Genomic DNA, 6,178 nt, shown 5'->3' on the forward strand with positions numbered 1-6,178 from the left:
CAAATTGTGCGGAGGGTGTGGAGAGTCTGCAGGAGGATCTAGATAGGCTGGGCGAATGGGCCAGGAAATGGCAAATGGAATTTAATGTTGGCAAGTGTGAGGTGGTCCACTTTGGTAGGAAGAATGGTAGGAAGGACTATTACTTACGTGGCGAAAAACTGCAGCAGGCGACGGTGCAGAGGGACCTCGGGGTCCTTGTGCATGAGTCGCAAAAACCCAGCTTGCAGGTGCAGCAGGTGGTCAGGAAGGCGAATGGGATGCTGGCCTTCATAGCGAGGGGGATTGAATATAAAAGTAGGGAGGTCTTGCTGCAGCTGTATAGGGCATTGGTGAGGCCGCAGCTGGAGTACTGTGTGCAGTTTTGGGCGCCGCACCTGCGCAAGGATATTTTGGCCCTGGAGGGAGTGCAGAGGAGGTTTACTAGGCTGATACCGGAGTTGAGGGGATTGAGCTATGAGGAGAGGCTGAATAAACTAGGCTTGTACTCGTTAGAGTTTAGAAGAATGAGGGGAGATCTCATTGAGACGTATAAGATGATGAATGGGATGGATAGGATAGAGGTGGAGAGACTCTTCCCGCTCAAAAAAGACAGTAGGACTAGGGGGCACAGCCTCAAGATAAAGGGGAGGCGGTTTAGAACGGAGTTGAGGAGGAACTTCTTCACTCAAAGGGTGGTGAATCTCTGGAATTCTCTGCCCGTTGAAGTGGTGGAGGCTGCCTCGCTAAATATTTTTAAGAAGCGGGTTGATGGGTTCTTGATAAGAGAGGGGATTAAGGGTTATGGGGAGAGGGCGGGAAAGTGGAACTGAGCCACAACAGATCAGCCATGATCTTATTGAATGGCGGGGCAGGCTCGAAGGGCTAGATGGCCTACTCCTGCTCCTATTTCTTATGTTCTTAGGTGGGGTGGACAGAGTGTGAGGGGTGGGGTGGAGAGTGCCTGAGGGGTAAGGGTGAAGAGTATGTGTGCGGTGGGGGGGGGGGGGGACTAGGGAGTGTCTCGGTGTTGGGGGGAGATTGTGTGAGGGGTGGGGTGGAGAGTGTGAGGGCTGAGGGTGAGGACTGTGTGAGAGGTGGGAATGAATAATGTGTGAGGGGTGGGGGTGGAGAGTGTGTAAGGGGAGAGGGTGGAGAGTGTGTGAGGGGTGGGGACTTGGGAGTGTCTCGACGTGGGCGGGGGGTGGTGGTTGGTGGGGGGGAGTCTTTTGCTTGTAGGAAGAGGGTGTGGCTTAAATGAAGCGGATGGGTTGAGACTCTGTGAACTCAAGTCTTTCATTGTTACAAAGCGCATTGCTGCCACCTGCTGACAGAATCTCGCTGCTGCAGGAAAGAATTCGCCATTGAAAACAGCCCAAAAAGTGGGGACTGTCTTTGAATTAGACGGTCCAGTCCCACGCGATGGGCCTCATGCCCTTTCTCCGTGTTGGGTCATTCTCGGATTCTTACGTAGTCTTGGACGTTATTCTGATCAAATCCACATCGTGAAAATTGATTTCACTCGATCCTATTCTTTGATTAAATGTCCCAAGATCATCATTGGGAAAGAGAAGCGAAAGAATCCCACATTAATATTAAAGGACTGCAAAGGGCTGATGCTGGGAGGATGTTTCCCCTAGTTGTGGAGAATTGAACGAGGAACCGCATCAGCAATGACAGTAATGTTCCTGCAGTGGAAATTCAGAGGCCGAAATTAATGCTTACGCGTCCTAAGTTCAAATCCTACAACAGCAGCTGGAGAATTTTAATCAATTCTTTCAATAAATCTGGAATAAAGAGCTAGTCTCTGTAATAATGACAATGATAGAATGAGGCTGTCCTCCAAGGAAGGAAATCTGCCGTCCTTACCAGGTCAGGCCAGCCTGTCCAGAGAACTGTTGTTTACTTGTCTCTCCGAAATGACCCAGAAAACCACTTGGTTATATCAAACGGCGGTGGGAAAGCCAAACAAGATTAAATCAATAGCAATTAACTGACATTCACCGAATCTTCAGATGTGGCAAAGGCAGATTCTGCTCAGACAACGCATCAGAGACCCTCGCACTGACATTTCGGGATTTGTGCCAAATTCGGGAGATCTTCCCCGCTGACTGGTCATTGGGGAATTGTGATTGGTGCTGAACACTGTGTAATTATCAGCGAACATCTTCATTCCTGACCCTATGTTGGATGGAAGGTCATTGATGAAGTAACTGAAGATGGTTGAGTTTCGTACAAAAGAAATGCAATCGCCCGATCGTGTCTCTGAACCTTCCCCGCTTCTTGGGCCGTTTTCAATGGTGAATTCTTTCCTGCAGCACCCACATTCTGTCAGCAGGTGGGAGCGGGGCGCTTTGTAACAATAAAAGACTTGAGTTCACGCAGGGTCTCAACCCATCCCAGAAACTTACTGCACCGCAATGAATCATTCAGCGTCGCTCCAGCACCCTTCACAGTAAATTCCACAAGTATCCTCTGATAACGGCACTCATTGTAACAGCGGCAAGGTGGCAGAGTGGTTAGTACTGCTGCCTCACAGCGCCAGGAAGCCGGGTTTAATTCTGGCCTCGTGTCACTGTCTGTGTGGAGTTTGCACATTCTCCCCGTGTCTGCGTGGGTTTCAGGGGGGCTAGTTGTTTTATTATTATTCATTCGTGGAACATGGGCGTCGCTGGCTGGCCAGCATTTATTGTCCATCTCTCGTTGCCCTTGGGAAGATGGTAGTGAGCTGCCTTCTTAAATCGCTGCAATCCATGTTCTGTGGGTTGACCCACAATGCCGTTAGGTAGGGAGTGGCAGGATTTTGACCCATCAACTGTGAAAGAATGGCCATATATTTCCAAGTCAGGATGGCGAGTGGCTTGGAGGGGAACTTGCTGGTGGTGGTGTTCCTATTTATCTGCTGCCCTTGATCTTCTAGATGGAAGTGGTCATGGTTTTGGAAGGTGCTGTCTAAGGATCTTTGGTGAATTGCTGCAGTGCATCTTGTCATGGTACACACTGCTGCTCCTGAGCGTCGGTGGTGGAGGGATTGAATGTTTGTAGATGTGGTGCCAATCAAGCAGGCTGCTTTGTCCTGGATGGTGTCAAGCTCCTTGAGTGTTGTTGGAGCTGCACCCATCCAGGCAAGTGGAGAGTATTCAATCTTGACTTGCGCCATGTAGATAGTGGATAGGCTCTGGGGAGTTAGGAGGTGAGTTACTCGCCGCAGTATTCCAAGCTTCTGACCTGCTTTGTAGTCACTGTGTTTATGAGGTGAGTCCAGTTAAGCTTCTGGTCAAAGATGTTGACAGTCGGGTATTCAGTGATGGTTATACCATCGAATGTTTGGGCCGATGGTTAGAGTATCTCTTATTGGTAATTGCCGGGCACTTGTGTGGCGTGAATGTTATTTGCCACTTGTCAGCCCAAGCCTGGATGTTATCCAGATCTTATTGCATTTGAACATGGACTGCTTCAGTACCTGAGGAGTCACGAATGGTGCTGAACATTTTGCAATCATTGGCGAACATCCCTACATCTGACCTTATGACGGAGGGAAGGTCATTGATGAAGTAGCTGAAGATTCTTGGGCCGAGGACACTCCCCTGAGGGACTCCTGCAGAAATATCATGAGCTGACTTACTCTCCACAACCACAACCATCTTCCCACGGATCAGCAGCGAATTTGCCTCCTGCTACCCATTGATTGTAATTTCGCAAGGGCTCCTTGATGCCACACTCGGTCGAATGCGGCCTTGATGTCAAGTGCTGTCACTCTCACCTCACCCTCCAATTCAGCTCTTTTGTCCATGTTTGAACCAAGGTCAGGATAATGAGGTCAAGAGCTGAATGACCCTGGCAAAACCCAAACTGGGCGTCATTGAGCAGGTAATTAGGAACATAAGAACTAGGAGCAGGAGTAGGCCATCTGGCCCCTCGAGTCTGCTCCACCATTCAATAAGATCATGGCTGATCTTTTCATGGACTCAGCTCCACATACCCGCCCGCTCACCATAACCCTTAATTCCTTTACTGTTCAAAATTTTATCTATCCTTGCCTTAAGAACATTCAATGAGGTAGCCTCAACTGCTTCACTGGGCAGGGAATTCCACAGATTCACAACTCTTTGCATGAAAAGTTCCTCCTCAACTCAGTCCTAAATCTGCTCCCCCTTATTTTGAGGCCATGCTCCCTAGTTCTAGTTTCACTCGCCAGTGGAAACAACTTCCCTGCTTCTCCCTTATCTATTCCCTTCATTAGCTTATACGTTTCTATAAGATCTCCCGTCATTCTTCTGAATTCCAATGAGTATAGCCCCAGTCTACTCAGTCTTTCCGCATAAGCCAATCCTCTCAACTCCGGAATCAACCTAGTGAATCACTTCTGCACCCCCTCCAGTGCCAGTATATCCTTTCTCAACTAAGGAGACCAAAACTATACACAGTACTCCAGGTGTGGCCTCACCAGTACCTCATACAACTGCAACATAACCTCATTGTTTTTAAACTCCAGCCCTCTAGCAATGAAGGACAAAGTTCGATTTGCCTTCTTAATTACCTGCTGTAGCTGCAAACCAACTCCTTGTGATTCATGCACAAGGACACCCTCTACACAGCAGAATGCTGCAATTTTTTTACCATTTGAAGAATAGTTCATTTTACAGTTATTCCTACCAAAATGGATGACCTCACACTTATCAATATTGTACTCCATCTGCCAGATCCTCGCCCACTCACTTCGACATCTAAATCTCTTTGCAGACTTTCTGCGTCCTCTGAACTCTTTGCCCTGCCATTCATCTTAGTGTCATCTGCAAATTTTGACACACTACACTTGATCTCCACTCCAAATCATCCGTGTAAACCATAAACAATTGTGGTCCCAACACTGATCCCTGAGGCACACCACTAGTGCCTTATTGCTGAGCAAGTGCTGCTTGATAGCACTGTTGATGACCCCTTCCATCACTTGACTGATGATCGAGAATAGACTGATTGGGCAGTATTTGGCCGGGTTGGATTTGTCCTGCTTTTTGTGTATAGGACATACCTCGGCAATTCTCCACATTGTTGGGTAGGTGTCAGTGTTGTGACCATACTGGAAGAGCTTGGCTCGGGGAGCGACAAGTTCTGGAGCACAAGTCTTCAGTACTAATGTTGGAATGTTATCAGGCCCCATTGCATTTGCAGTATCCAGTGCCTCCAACTATTTCCTGATATCACGTGGAGTGAATCGAATTGGCTGGTGACTAGCATCTGAGATGCTGGGGACCAATGGAGGAGGCCGAGGTGGATCATCCAGTCCGCACTTCTGACCGAGGATTGCTGCAGATATCGTTGGTGCGATTGCTGCCTTATCGTCGGTGCAGGCTCGATGGGCCGAATGGCCTCCTTCTGCACCGATTCTATTCTATGATTCTATTCCTTATTAATATTGCAAAAAAGAAGTGACCTATGAATTCACAATGAACAGTGCAGATATTCTCTACAGTAAGCACTGCAGCCAGTGAAGCGGGTTGCGTTGTTCTTCATGGTGCTGAATTTCATGTGTGCTGTTAGAGCTACGCTTTACCAGGTAAATGGACAGTATCACTTCACAATCCTGATTTGTGCCTTTTATAGGGGGGCAAACTTTGGCAGATGAGTTACCTACTGAAGTATTCCCAGCCTCCAAACCTGTCCAGCAGTTTATATATGATCCGCCCAACTCTGTTTCTGGTCAATGACACCACAGGTTGTTAATGGTGAGGGACTCAGTGCTGGCGATGCTGCTGAATAACAAGAGGCGTTGCTTAGATTCTCTCTTGTTGAAGATGTTCATTGCGTCATATTTAAGTTACATGAATGTTACTCACCACTGATCATCCCAATTCAGGGTGTTGTCCAGTTCTTGCCGCATGCAGACACAGACTGTTTCAGTCGCTGAGGAGCTGCGATTGGAACTGAGCACTTCGCAATCATCACTTCACTAATATCGGAGAGAAGCTCAGTGAAACTCTCCGCCTGGTGTCTGGAAGCCATGGGGAGTTTCAGCACTTTCTCATTCAAATTGCTGAGGTCACATTTCTGTGAGTGAATCCCGCCCCTGTTCTGTTCAGCTCCCTGCAGTGTGACTGTATTTACCCTGCAGTGAGTGAAAGTTATATATCAGACATTAACAGACCCAATCCTTAATACATCATAAAATACAGGGAGCACTCAACATATCAGGCAGCATCAA

Source organism: Carcharhinus amblyrhynchos, unplaced genomic scaffold (genome assembly GCF_965287045.1).
Source record: "Carcharhinus amblyrhynchos unplaced genomic scaffold, sCarAmb.v2.hapA scaffold_73, whole genome shotgun sequence".
Taxonomy (NCBI): Eukaryota; Metazoa; Chordata; class Chondrichthyes; order Carcharhiniformes; family Carcharhinidae; genus Carcharhinus; species Carcharhinus amblyrhynchos.